This window comes from Nicotiana sylvestris, chromosome 3 (assembly GCF_000393655.2).
Source record: "Nicotiana sylvestris chromosome 3, ASM39365v2, whole genome shotgun sequence".
NCBI lineage: Eukaryota > Viridiplantae > Streptophyta > Magnoliopsida > Solanales > Solanaceae > Nicotiana > Nicotiana sylvestris.
The window spans coordinates 157,292,683-157,308,533 of record NC_091059.1 but is presented as its reverse complement, the minus strand read 5'-3'; positions in this window follow the sequence as shown (position 1 = coordinate 157,308,533).

The window sequence follows — 15,851 nt, the reverse complement described above, 5'->3', positions numbered from 1 at the left end:
GTAATCCAGATTCTTTGGAGGAGGATTGGGTAGCTTGGATTGTATTGGTCTCAGCATGTCTAGCTGTCTCAGCCTGTGGAACAGACTGGTGTAAGACTCTCCCAATGGAGTGTAAGTTTTCTTTTTCTGTTCCCTTTCTCCCCTGAATGCTGGCCTAGGCCTGAAACCTGGTCCGGGATAGGCTCGTGGGTAAGTATTTGGTGTGACAGGAGCACGCCAATTGGTGTGAACAGGTGGCTGATTGTATGCTTGAGCATGGTTAATGGAAAAATGAGGCTCTGAAGGGTGATAGTAGTGTTGGGATGAATCATGGTGGTAAGCTGATTGGCGAGGTCGTTGTTGATTATAGTAAAGCGGTGACCCTTTGGGTCCCGGCCAAATTCCTGAATCAACTACCGCTGCTTCCTCCCTCTTCTTTCTTCCAATTCCTCCTACCCCGCCTTGAATAGCTTGAGTAGTTGCCTTAATTGCTGAATAGCTCATGATTTTATTTGTCTTGAGGCCTTCTTCCACCATACCTCCCATCTTCACTACTTCGTTGAATGATTTCCCAACCGCTGAAACCAAGTGGGCATAGTAAGTCGGTTCCAAGGCTTGGAGGAAGTAGTCTACCATTTCGCTCTCCTTCATAGGAGGATCCACTCTTGCTGCCTGTTCTCTCCACCGAAAACCATACTCTCTGAAACTTTCATTGTGTTTCTTCTCAAATTTGGTCAAAGATAATCGATCTGGGATGATTTCCAGATTGTATTGGAAATGGTATGCGAATGCCTGTGCCAGGTCATCCCAGGTGTACCATCTTCCATGGTCCTGGCGTGTATACCACTCCAAAGCTGATCCGCTTAGACTTTGACTGAAGTAAGCCATCAATAATTCATCCTTTCCCCCAGCTCCTCGCATCTTGCTACAGAAACCCCTTAAGTGAGCTACTGGGTCGTCGTGCCCGCTGTATAGGTCAAATTTGGGCATCTTGAAGCCAACTGGCAATTGTACATTGGGGAATAAGCATAAATATTTGTATGCTACACTGACTTGCCCGCCTAATCCTCGCATGTCTCTAAACGATTGCTCTAGACTCTTGACCTTCCTGAACATCTCTTCTTGTTCAAAATTTTTAGTTGGATTCTCAATTTCGGTTGGGAGATCAAAACGAGGAGCAGTTGAATTAATTTCGGAGGCTTTGAGGGTGGGCTCCGGGGGGTAATATTGGTTGTCTTGGGCCTGGAATGTAGGCTCACTAGGAGATTTGTGGAATATAGCAAAGGGAGGTGCTACGAAAACAGGAGTCATAGGTGGAGGAAAATATGGAACGGGTTTCGGAGGTGGAGACTGCGGTGTCTGAGAGGTGGTGCCTCGGTAGTGCTGGTAAATGGGGAAGTTTGGGGACAATTCAGTGGTGATATTATCCTGAGTTTGGGTCATTGATGGAGCAGGGTTATTTGGGTAAGATGGGGGTAACTGTCCTGTAGACCAGGCTTGGTACATCTCAGCCATTTGCTGCTTGAGCTTAAACATCTCTTCTTTCATTTTCCCGACATCCATCTCCTCTATCTCCATACCTGTGTCAACATCTGGGATAGACATACTTTCGGGTATTGGTCCTTTTGATCTTGTGTGATAGTGATAATATGCCAGTATACTCTTTAGAGAAACTAACTGCTTGAATTCTGGAAATGAACAAACTTGTTAGTTTTGAGAGTTTAACACATATATAATCACACGTTGAGATGCAATGCTCCTAGACAAATAATCCCTTTCTATTATGCATTTGCTCGGCTGCTTGTGTCGTCCCAGCCTTCTTGAAATTTTTATTGTTATTCATTTTTATTTATTATATATATCTTTTATCGTGGTGGTCGAATCTGAGAGATTGCCTACGTATCATGCCCTTACATGAATCAGACCTTGCGTAGTTCGGACCAAAGGCAATCACTTTTATTCATTACACAAAGATGGAATTACATTTGAAAACTTTAAGAAAATGGCTTGAAAACACACACACTTAAATCAAAATAAAAGATACAATTCTTAACATCTCACAACGTGCCCCACTTTCCACTTTTGTTGTCAAATATTGGATTATCTGCTCAATGTGGGGCTTGACCCTGGATGGCCTCCCAGCGTACGATACATCCTTTCCAACTCCATTGCTAGATGACGAGCAAAAGTGGGCGCATGCTCTGTAAACCTTTCATAATCCATTCCTTGGCAGTTTACATAACTTTGAGATGTGAAGACTGCCAGGTCGTGGATTTGTGCCCTGAAACCTTGGAGACGTTGGTCTTGGTCTTGCAATTGCTGCTGACGAGTGGTGGCTATATCTCTGACACGGTTCTCACGATCTAGAGCTGATTCTAACAGAGCTCGGAGTCTGGCCTGCTCTAATCTTGCTTGCGCTCTTTCCCTGTCGAGGTCTGCTTGTTGGTGTTTTCTGTTGCATCTTCTTGCCTCTTCTAGTTGTGCACGAAGCTGGTCTTCTGATTGCATCCAATAGTCCTTTTCCTTCTTGAATTGTGCCTTGTCTTTTTCGGATTGCCTATCCTGGCGTTCCTTGTTAGATCTGGCTTCTTCGTTTAATTGTTGGATCCTTTCTTTTGCCTTGCTCAATTCCCTTTCGTTTTCCGCAAGAATGGAATCATAATCTTGCATTCTTTCAAAGAGATTGGCGATGGTTTTTTGATCCTTCCAGCTCCTCTTTGGCATTTCAGAAACTCTTTTCATTTTTTGGAATCGAGCATGAAGATTTTCATTCTCACAAGCTAGACTCTTCTTCTCGCCTTCGGCTTCTTGTGCTTGTAAATCTTTTTCCAAACTGAGGCTTCTCAGATTTTCTTTTAGGGCATGGATAGTTGCTTTGTACCCTTTTTCCTTTTCTCCCCAGATCAACCGTTCTTGGATTTTATCATTGAAGTTTTGAACATGGGGTCTTTTTGTTGGCCTTCTTAGTTCAGGCTCTGGTACATCATCTACGCGAGACCGTTTTTCAAACCACCTTGCATATCCAGGATTTATCTCACCCTTTGTAGCGTCTGGGACTTGAGTATCACTTTTCAAGTATCGGCACCCATTCCACATCTGCTGAAGTAGAGCCTCGGGAATAGTGGCTTCTGGGTGTAATTCGATTACTTGCACACTCAAATCTTCATCATCAGGAACTATTTGATATCTCCCTAATTGCCTTAGGACTCTCAGTGGTGCATACGGCTGAATGCTTCTCAATCCCAATAGTAGTAGATAACTATTTGAGGCTGACATGTGTATTACTTCCCTCATCGGGAGCCATCCCAGAGTCCATTCAATTTGATTTGCCGTTAAAGCCTTTAGATGAGATACCCATGCTTCTATCCCTTCTGGAACCTGATAATTTTTTGTTCTTTCCTCATAGCTTTCGATGCAATTATCATTGTTTGACCCATACTGTATGATCTTGGGCTGTTGTTGGAGATGCTCCATCACCCACATTTGCAACAAAATTTTGCATCCTTCGAAGACTTTTGCTCCTGATTTGCATAAAGTCAAAGCCCGATAAATATCTGATAGAATGATGGGGACAAGGGTGTGATTTTCTTTAGTGGTGAGGATTTGCACAACTTTTTGCGGTGCGAATATCAATTGTTCGCTCTTTATTTGGGAAGACCATGACTCCTAGAAAAGCCACCATGAAAGCAAATCGACGGTGAATCTGCCAAGTGTCTTTGTTTTGCTTATTAGTAAGGCCTTTCTCATGAATTTCGAACCCATCTGATTTTCCGAACCTTGAATACAAAAAGTTGAAGGAACAACATCCATTGATGACATTGCTTTTCCTGATTTGACTGCTGATGTTCAGAAGACCGAAGAATCGATGTACCGAAGGAGCCTTTGTGAATATCAAGCTTTGATTTCTTAGACTTCTATCAAAACCAGTATAGCCAGCTATTTCCTCTAATGTAGGAGTAAGCTCGAAGTCAGAGAAACGAAAGACATTGTGAACAGGGTCCCAGAAAGTTACTAACGCCGTAATCAGATCATCACGGGGTTTAACTTTCATAATGTCCATGAGATTTCCCAAATGCTTGATGACCCATTTTTGACTGTCTTCGCCTAAATCATACCACCATATTTGAAGCCGACATAGAAATTCTTCCGTACTTGTGGATGAGGGACTTTGTGTGGTGCTCATTTTGTATCTGAAATTTAATTTTAATAAAGTCAAAATTCATTTTGGAAAATTTATACAAAAAAAAAAATCATTTTCGATTTTTTTTTTTTTATTAAATACCTTTATTTCAAAATTTAAAACTATTTTTTTCGAAATTTTTAAAACAACTCATTTTATTCCTTTCTTATCACCATGATTTTATTTAAGCTGGTCAACAAGCATGTTCGAGGCAAATGAATGCACAAGTAACAAGTAGGATGCATCATGATGGTCTTTTTATTTTGGGTTCACCTGTCCTAGACAGACCCAACCCCTGTGTTGAGTCTCCAAGGCCAAATGCATATGATGCAAATATTCGTTCCTACTAGGGATCCGGTACATGGCTGAGTTATTCTAAGTGTAAAACCTTAGGTTGATTGTTCTAAACCTGGCTTACCCAAACGGACAGTTTGAGCCGAAGCGGGGGCAACGTACCGGGAGCACGAAAGTCTGCCCGGCCTAGTTACTTGTCCCAACTCCATCTTATTTGGTATGACTTTAACAGAAAGGTGGGTCACGCGCACGTGTACACCATAAATTCAGAAGACTCAGAAATAAAGGGGTTTCGTAGCAGTTGTATATATTCACAATTCAAATAATATTAAGGCGATAAAAAGCAACATTTAGCATATTAGCATATAAACAGTTGAAAATCATATAGTAAATAAAGCCAATTATTGCAGTTATCTTAAGCTCGAATTCTTTAAACCCTGAACCAGCGGTTCTGGGTTACAACTAAAAGTCCCCAGCAGAGTCGCCAGAGCTGTCACACCTCCTTTTTACCGCGCCCGCGGGGCGCGTGGGGAGTTTTCTCCAATTGAAGGACAGTCGAAACGTGATTTGTTTATTTGTTTCAGAGTCGCCACCTGGGAATTTTAAGGCGTCCCAAGTCACCACTTTTAATCCCTGAATCGAGGAGAATATGACTCTGTTTATTATTCTGCGAACCAGAAATCCTGAGTAAGGAATTCTGTTAATCCGGAAGAAGGTGTTAGGCATTTCCGAATTCCGTGGTTCTAGCACGGTCGCTTAACTGTTTTTATTATTGGCTTAATTATCTTGATTTTTATTAAATACTTTTTGTTACGTGATTTTTCTACCGCTTTTACTTATTGTGATTAAGGACCCTTCTTTGAATCGAATTACGCGTACGTATATTCGTGTTATAAATTTAAAAATGCGGAATTGTGTCACGCGTACATGTACACAATAACTTTTGATAATATATTTATTAAGCAATCATTTTTTCGAAATTGTGTTGAATCAAGAATATTTGTTTTTCTTAAATATTGAACCGCACATCGCGGGTTTTTATTAAATTAATTTAACGCCTTTGAAAAAATCCTTTTATTAAATATTCGCTCGAAATTGCGCGTACGCATAATCCGAATTTTGCTTTTAAAAATATAATCAGGGTACGCGAACGTATCCCTAATTGCGCAAAATATTTGTAATGATATTAGGGATTTTTCCACAAATTGTTTGTTGTATCTACACATTTTATATGAAAATACTGAGAAATTCATATTCAAGGGATGTCTTTAAATTCTTTTAAAAGGAATTCACAATTTTTAAATATTGCCCGTTGACTATAATTTCCGAGTATTAATTATGTTCATCCCAAGACTATTCAAATTCACAGTGAAAGGATAAAAATTTGATTTTTAAGCAAATACAACATATATATGTCTGCCAAAGAATGAATTGTATATGAAACTAACAAATTCTATTTCTAATTACCATTGATATAAAGTGTTGCAATTGGTGCTTATACATCTCGTTTCATTCTCATATACTCGCTTTTAATCTAATAGGCCTAATTATTTGGTCAATTTGTTTTATGAAGGTAGATAGGCATCGAGTTTATAGGAAAGGAGTTATTATACAAGTTAATTCAATAAAATTACCTTACATGCAACCTAACTGTATGTCGTAAACATTCATAACGTTTTAACATCGTAACAGGCTATAACATATCATCTTTCACCAACGTTTATACACACATCTATTATCTTTATAAAAATATACCATCAATACCATCTTAACCTTATTTAACAACAAGAGTTAGTAATGTAGTTTTCTTGATATTTTTACATTACTCTTTACTTAACTAACAACACCATAAAATTTAAATAACGGCCCACTTTATGCCATGTTTCCTACCTTGACCATCTTAATCACAACTATACTTTAATGAAAATTTAGAAAATTAACCTTGTTACAACACTTATACAGTCTTCAATAAAAGATATTTAACTTACAGTCATCCTATCAACATATACTACTTATTTGATCCAGAAACAAAACTGAATTTTTAATTAAAGAGCTCAAATGAATAAAGATATTATTACAATTCAAGCTTCATTTATCCGTCATACTGAATCTCTTTCCAACATAGAATTTAAAAGGATATGTACCTGGAAATGGAGGTAGAAGAAGTAAGTTTCAGCAGTTGCAGCGAAACCAAAGATGTTCTAGGCACGAGGGAGGTCAGGGGGGTAACTGGTGTGAGTTTGAAGTAGGTTGGGATAAGGTCAGGTTGTACTCGAATCTTCAAATGAAGATTCGAGTAGTTCCAGTATGATTCGAACCATGCAACTAACAGATCCGTGATGAGGGTATCTAGGGGAAGTTGTGGTGTTATTTTGGAAGCCATCGGAGAAGGTAAGGTTTTCAGGCCAACCTTCGATTTAAGATTCGAAGAGTTGGGACCTGATTCGAAGGAAACCAATGTTAGATTTGTGTAGAGGATGTTCAGGGGATTCTATGGTGTTATTTTGGTGACCGGCGGCGTTGATGCTGCCGGGTTTCAGGCGGTGGGATCCTAGGGCGGCTAGGGTTAGGAGTGGGGGTTTGGGGGACGATGATGAACAGTGTAGGAGGGGGGTGTTCAGTTAGGGGCCGGGGTAAGGGCTTGGGACTTATATAGGGGTGGGGTGGATTGATATTGTCCGTCCGATCAAGTAAGATGAAGGGCCAGGATCAATTCATTAAACCAAACGATGTCGTTTGGTTTAATGCCAGGGTCGGCTGAGTCGGGTCACTGGATCGGGTTACGGGTTACGGGTAAAGGGGGTGAGATCTTGACCGTTGGTTGGATTTGATCCAACGGTTTCTGAGAAGCCACGACCAAACGCTGTCGTTTTGGTTCGTCTGGTTTGGACCGGACCTGGGCTAAAGGATTGGGTTGTGGGGGGGTAAATTGATTTGGGCCTGGATTTTAATCCAGGTCCAATTTTTACAACTTATATGTATTTTTATTTTCTAATTTCATTATTAATTAATAAAATCCTAATCAAAAATTATAAAAACAAAATTATCATTACAATAATATTAACTATCTTTTAATAACCATTAACGCGTAGATGAAACATTAATCACACAGTGGAATAGAACAAAAATGCATATTTTGGTGATTTTATTTAAATTATCTTTCAAATACATAATTAAATCCTATATGCATGCAACATGTATTTTATTTTAATTTTCATTTTATTATGACAAAGTAAACACTTACGGACATAACACAAATATTTAACACCACGCAAATTCAAAAATTATACAGTAAAAGAAATTTATTTTATTTTTTTGATTTATTTTGGAGTAATTTTTCGTAAGGCAAAAATCACGTGCTCACATTTAGTTATTCCAAAACTTTTATAACCTCACAGCCTTAAAGATCAGGGAGGTTAATGACCAGGAATTTCGTACTTTTGATTTTGATAAAGTCCAAAAATTTCATGCATCCAGCTAAATTTATGATCGGGAATCAAGGCATCTGACCTTTAGCCATTTAATAGGATAGCTTTACAAGAGAGGGCCCTTTTGCTTATAGTGCTTATGAAGAGAATGTCTCATGTTCATCTAGGTACAATTCTTTGGATTTGTAATCCTTATTTGCTTTTAAATATGAAAAAATTTCAAGAATGATTTTGTTCATTCAAACATATACGAAAATAGTTTTAGAAGGTGCAAGCTTTACTTCATTCCATTACTTGAACGTACACAAGTGTTTACAACTTTGCATATACGATATTTACAGGAAATATATTGCAAGAGAATGGTGACCAGGCTTACATTTATTGGGTTTAGTCGGTTCTTGACTCCGATTCCTTCTATATTTTTTTCGGGACTGATCTAGCATTCCCCAGTCCTTTATCTGGCAGTCCCAGTACTTTTCTTTATTCCGGAGTCAGTTCAGGCTATCCCTTGTATCCTATACGGACTATTCTGGAAACATCTTAAGATTCTTCCGGTACTTATTGTTGTGGTTTTCTACCGCTTAGATATAACATTCCCTAGCATTTGTAGACATTATTATCCTTCAGCGAAATTATTTTCTGGCGACTCGCTACGAGAATGCTCCTGCCTCCTGTCAGTCAGCGATTCTAATCAATATGGTCCAAACCGATGGCTGGAATGCCTTCGATCAAAGTTCGATTGACCTTGATTCTGGGCTGTAGAAGATGTCGATTAAATTAACTGATCATCTTCTACGTGAATTTTTGACTCATATACGTTATGAACCTCAGTCCAAGTTGTTGCTTGAAATTCCAACAAACTCTCTTTTAACTTCTTTGAGGCATCGGAGCTTAAGGGATTGAAACCCTTGGTAAATGCTTCCTCCGCCCCTTCATCCAGTACTTCCGACAACAACATTCTCTCCTTTTGGAACTGGATCACAAATTTGCGCAGCAACTTTGAGTTTTTTTGAACAATTCTGAATATATATGGTTTTCTAGCTTGAACTTTCCTTGCTCCAGCGTGAGCTTTAATGAAAGAATCTACAAGCATTTCAAAAGAAATCAATTGAGTGTTGAGGTAAAAATGAATACCATGTTAAAGCCCCTTTTGTTAGGGTTTCGCCAATATTTTTTAACAAGACTGATTCTATCTCATGTGGAGCCAAATCATTTCCTTTTACAACTATAGTGTAAGTTGTAATGTGTTTCTATGGAGCCGAAGTTCCATCATATTTTGGAATGTTTGGTATCTTAAATATTTTTGGAATCCGCTCTGGGGCCACACTTGGTTTGAACGACAACTGTATATACTTCTTCGAATCTGGCCCTTCAAGACCAGATGTGCTCCTGGAATCTGATCTATCCGGGCATGAAATTCCTTAGCATTCTAATCCTTTCGAGAATTTATTTCTTTCATACACCTCACGAATTTGGCTTTGAAAAGATCTACATTGTTTTTAATTCCAAATCTATTGTCAGATATAACCGCTTGATTGTTGTTTGATCTAAACTTTCCCTCTGGTAGCGGTGTTGCCGTTTCTTGTTGCTGTCGTGCCTCCTTTTTCCTCGCGGAGTCTTAATTTCGACATTCGTTGGGAACAATTCATTTCCTTTTGAGAATTGAATATTTGAAGAGTCGCCACCTAACGGATTAATGTGCGAGCACCTTGAGCAATTAACTCATATGACTAGTTTGCATTACTAGAGATTAGGGTAAGGGCTCAAAATAACCTTGAGGTGAAGGTGTTAGGCACCCCTCGCGGTCCACAATGGTAGGTCCCGGCCGAACTTGGTTTATGTGAATTAGTCATTTAACAAATAGATAGTCTAAGCATATATATAAGATAGAGAAAAATTGACAGATAAGCAATTTAAGCACATATGTACGATAAAGGAATTTTAACAAATAAGTGGTCTAAGCACACGCATGTTAATAAGATAAGGGAGGTCCTAGGTTTGTCAGCCCAAAGGATCACAACTGTACAATACCCGGTAAGCTTTCCTCAACTAGAGGGGTTACGCGTGGCATTGACGCATGTCATCATATCCTTTACTACCCAATACCCTCCCCTTGGTCATATCCTGAAGCGTTCTAGAAACTTTAAGATATATCTTATGCGTGCACTACTAATCCCTTTACTTATATAGTCCCGGAGGTATTTTAGGACTTCTAGTTAGGGTGGATCTAGACTCTCCTACAGTAATTAAAAGGAGAAAAACTCTAGTCGACAAATAAAATAATTAGGACTGTCAAGTAAAGAACAATTAAGGGGGTTCACATTTTACCTCCACAAATAGAATAAACAAATGCACGTCTCAGACAACAGTATTTTAGACATTTGAAAAGAGTCCTAATAACAGGCTATCTAAGTGAACACAAATCAGAACATATGCAAAGCTTTATTAAAGCGAGAACCAATACCTAATTAGTTTGCCTACTGATTCTAGAGGGCGTTGCTGAATCTGGGTAGTTACTCAGAAGCACAGTTTTATAGTTTACATGATTTTTAATCACCCTACAGGCTTGCCTAGGCGTGTATCAATGATATTTTACAGACATGATATCTAGTCGTCAATCAGAAGTGCAATAACCAGTAAAACCATTTAAAACAAGCAGTTCGGGTTCGTTAGATCATAAGTGCATGTTGTTTAGATGTGAGGACTGATTTTAGACAATGCAACAATTTTAAACCTGATTGGCATGCGAGGATTGATTAAACTCACAAACATAGTGTCCAGAATGTAAGATAGGTTTTAGACCCTATAAGCATGGTTTCTAAGTGCTAAATATGCTGAACCTATTTAGCATGACCCTAAAATGCAGAAATTATCTTTAAACTTATATGCATGATATCTAAACGTGCAAGACTGATTTTTAACCTATAGAGATGATATATGAAAGTGCAAATTTTGATTTTAACCTATGGGCGTGATATTTAGAATGCATGCAAATCGTCAAACAGCACAACAATATGATTTCTGATTGCACAAGTGAATTTGAACCCTATAGTCATGATATCTAGAATGCACCCAAGTGATGAACATTGAAATGTCCTATATGCATGGTTTCTAGGATGTAAACACCAATTTTAAATCCTATAAGCATGATATCTACCCATTCCCAACAAAAATATGTATAATAATCCCTCCTTGTTTACTAAATTCCACAATATCTGTTTAAAAGTAATTAATATTACAAACCAAGTGTAAAAAATAAATTATAGAAATGATAACAGTATATTATAGGGAGCCTAGATAGGCCCCGAGCAAAACCTAGGGAACCAGGCCTTCAAACAGTCTCAAATGCCATATCTCATAGTGCAAGAGGGGTACCCTGATGTGTCAAAGTTCCCAAAGGGCCTCAGGGACCCAGGGGTAGTGCTCACACCAAGGTCCTCTTACACATCATCAGATTGTGCAGTGTGGAGTAGCCAGCCCCAGTGTGTCAAAGTTCAGTGGAGCCTCATGGACTCCAAAGCAATGCTCACACTGGAGGGGCAGGAGCCTAAGTGTTCTAGGAATTGAAGTGGATAGTGCTTTACAAGCGTAGTTTTAAGAAATAGTTTTAGACTCTTCAGGAAATAAGGAGCAAATAGGGTCATTCTTAGAACTTAGGCAAAGGTTTCAGCAATAGTATTTAGAAACAAATAACTTAGTCTATTGGCTGTTACTAAGTGATCAAACACAGAAGCAAGGCATGTTAAGGATCAAATAGACACATGTAAAGGGTAATAGGGATTGGGGATCAAGGTATCCAGAGAGGAGATCATGCTAGTAGGAAAGTAAATAAGACATAGATCTAACTTAGACATAAGTAAACATGCAAACTTGCTGAAAGCAGAACCCCCTAGTTCTAATTAAAAACATAAGTATGCTATTGTAATAAATACATGTATTGGACAGGAGTAGACATAAACATATAGATTGAACGCTAATAGGCATAGTTAAACATGCTATTGACTACATAGTTTTGAGCAAAAGTAGCCACATAGATTGGACAAAAGTAGTCATGCTAACCAATACATGGATTGAACAGATGTAAGTATGCTGATAAATACACAGATTTAAACAGAAGTGGCATGCTGATAAACACACAAATTAATTGAATGACAATGGTAGAGGCATACCAATTAAGGAAGCAGAAACAAAAGGTAAAGTAGACAAGATCCAATGGCCTAGCCTTGGCTTTCAGCCGGCTAGTCGAGCAGTGATCACAAGTAGCTGAGAGAGAGAGATGAGAGGAAAGTTTTGTGTATGTGTGAATTGTGTTCGTGTTTAGAAGAATCCGAATGAGAGTATATATAACACTTAGTGAGGTAAAAATAAATAAGGTAAAGAGTGAATCACAACTCATAAAATAGGGGTAATCAAATAATTAGAGAATCAAATCATGTGAGGGAGCCCGGAATAGACCTCTTAATTAGGGGTAATCACTTAACAGCAAAAGAAAAGGGTTAATTAGGGTAAGGAATCCAAGTAATACCAAATAGGGAGTCAGTAAGAATACTCAAAAATATGCAGACAACTTATTAAGGCAAGACAGGTAAATATTGTAAATAAGGTAAAGGAAGTAATCAAATAGTCAGTCAAGCTTGATTGGAGATAGGAAATTAGGGAATTATACCATAAATGACTCTAATTGAATTTCGAATAAGGCAAGAAGTAGGTTTAACCGTCAATTAGGGTTATAACCCTTTAATCAAGTAACCATATTCACAAATAAGGCAACACAGGTAATCAGAGACCAATCAAAAGGTCAATCAACCCATAGATAGACAAGAGCTGCCAATTAAGAAATTCAAGATTAAGAAAAACAATCAGAGATCAGTAAATTAGTTTAGTAAACAAAAGAAACCCTAGATAATTAGGCTAATCAATCAATTATTCAAGCAATAACGGACAAGAGGTGGGAATCAAACACTGAATAGTCAAACAATTGGACCAAGAACATAACCATGCGAGAAAGATCAAATGAAACATAAAAACTTTAGAAAAACTTTTGTAAAACGGAAGAGAAAACCCCAGATAATTAGAAATATACTTAGGGTTGATTAGTAGCAGGAAGATTAGGGGAACTTTAAAGAAATAGCCATGAAAACAGAAAGCACCTCAAACATACAGAGTTTTGAACAACAAAAATCAGAGAAATCAAAAACCTAAAGTATCATAGTTCGAAAAATTGGTTAATAGTAGAGGAATAAGAGAAACTTAATGAAAAATCACAGAAACTTAAAAAAATTCAAGTATGCAGAGATTCGAACAGCAAATAACGAAGAACCCAAAATATAAAGTAATATAGTGCTAAAATCGGTTAATTAGTAAGAAAACAGGAGAACATTAAAGAAAATTGGTGACAAATTCGAAATCTCTCCAGATCTACAGAGATTTGGAAGGATCTGTGTTTAAAATAGGGTTTTGAAGAAAGAATGAAAGGGTAAAGGGAATCCAGTCTCAAACAAGAGATTTGGACCGTAAAAGCATCGAGATGGCAACACTCACAACCATAGACAGGCTCTCAAAGAGTCTTGAACTAGATCTGGTTAGATCTCTTCGAGATTTTTCAAGGAAATCATAAGAATGAGCAACCAGGAGACGTAGAAGATCAGTAGGAGCCTCAAACGGCCATGGAAATCCATGGGTTGAGTGAGAATCTGAGGGATTAGGACTGGTTTTGGGCGGCGGCAGTGGCTAGGGTTTAGGTTGGTTTGAGAGAGAATAGAGAAGGGTGAGGGAACGAAAGACGACGGAGATGAGCAAATGAGCTAGGTTAGAGGGTCATTTGGAATTAAAAAGGAAAGTTTGATCGTGGACTGTTGATCTAAAAGATCAACGGCTACGATCTAATGGGGTTATTGGGTCGGGTAGGTTTAATTGGGTTAGGGTCAGATAAGAATTAGACCTGAGTAGATTTTGGGCTAATTTAGGATTGAAATTGGGCTGTCTAATTGGCTAGGTCCGAATAAAAAGGGGTTATTTGTTAAATACACATTTAATCGCTAAAACAATTTTTAAAATATAGTTAATAAATTATAAAAAAATAATTTTCATACCCAAAAATATTTTAAAATAATTAATTAATATTTTAAAAATATAAAAGGCTATTTTTCTGGTAAAATAATGTAATAATGCATGCATAGGCTATAATTGCAATGTAATCACAATTGTAACGTAAAAATATAAATGTGGCTATTTGTGCAATAATTAAAACTTAGTACAAATGCAAAATGATAAAATTAAGCCACAAAATTATTATAAAACTATTTTTGATGCAATTAATGATTGTTTATATGAATAAAAATGCGAGAATAAATTAATTAGAATCTTTTAAAAAATGCAGAAATTATGGAAAAATATTAATTGATGCTAATGCATAGTTTTGGAGGTATATATGCATTTTAAAAAATATTATAGGTAAAAATGGGTATCAACAGTTGCCGTTTTATTTATAGGAACGTTGGGAGGGGATCGAACTCCAACATTAGAATTATTGGACACAACCAATAGCGCATGCTGGAGCTCAGTCATTATTCGGTCCTATCTTGATAGATGATTCAGTATTTTTCTTTGCTCCGCTATAAAAACTCTAACATTAAAAGATGAACATATCAAAATAATACTACAATTGTTTATGCCCTACGGTGGGTGCCAAACTGTTTGCCCGTAAAACTGTACATTTGAATTTATAAGGTGGTTTATAGACATGTGGATTAAATTGATCCAATAGAATAAAGTAATAAAGAACAAAAACAAATAAAATAAGAATAATTAAGGAAAAGACAAGCCTAAGCTTAAGAATATTTCCACCAGAATCAAGAATAGTTGAAAAATCTTGACAACACTTGTATAAAGTTTAAAAGAATGAGAGAAAGAATAAAAGTCTTTTGATATCAGTATTTTCTTATGTCTTACAATAGATTGAAAGCCTCCATTTATACTAGAGTTATGGGGTGTATGATCTATTAACTCATTAATTACCAATATTAATGCTACAGTAAAAGGTAATAAAAGATGATAAAGAATAATAAAGGGTAACAAAGCCTAATAAAGGCCGAAAGAATCTTGGGCTCTTCTGTAATGTTTCTGTAACGGTCATATCTTAAATTGCTTCTTATTCAGCCACATGTTTATATCCGATGTCAACATCTTATCAGGCTATAGATTTGTATCCGGTGTGAACATGGTCGAATTACTGCTGATTAATCATTCCTGACACGTATTGCTTCCTGAGTCACCCCACTTTTGAGATCGGTTTTTATCGTATAGACTATATATCTACCTTGAGCTTGAACTAAAGCTTTTCCTATTATTCAGCATTCTGCTCTTGTTTAACCATTGGTATCATATACTACCAAAATTGCTTTTGTGGTTAAAAAGAAAAGGAGAGAAAGAGAGAGCTTTCATAATGGAACTTTGGAATCTTATGTTACCACTCATAATTTAGATTCATTGGCCGACACAATTGTGGATGAAAAATAACTGGTTGCCATATATAATTCCATGATTATAGTTTGAACTTTTACCTTGTTGATGAGAGTTAACTTTAGAACTTGTAATTTCCTATCCTTTTTTTCTCTCCCTCCCCAAGTATACATAATAAAAGTTTCCACCAAAAACAATCATAAGTTTTGCTTGCAATTGTCTTAAAAGTCTCAAATGAGCGAAAGAAAAGTGAGGTGAAAGGAATCAACGGTCCGACGATCTTTGTGGTTCGATGATATTTTTTTATTTATTGTAAAGGACTATATATACCTAGAAATTAGAACTAAGTTTCATCGTCAGAACAAACACCTGGTTAGAGAGAGATACTTTATCTGCAACCTGTCACCGCCCACTTCCTCGATAACATGATCACGTGACTTCTCTTCCCTTGAAATTAAACTACAATGCATCTAGTAACATTAGTTAAAGTCTGAAGCCGCAGCATTGAA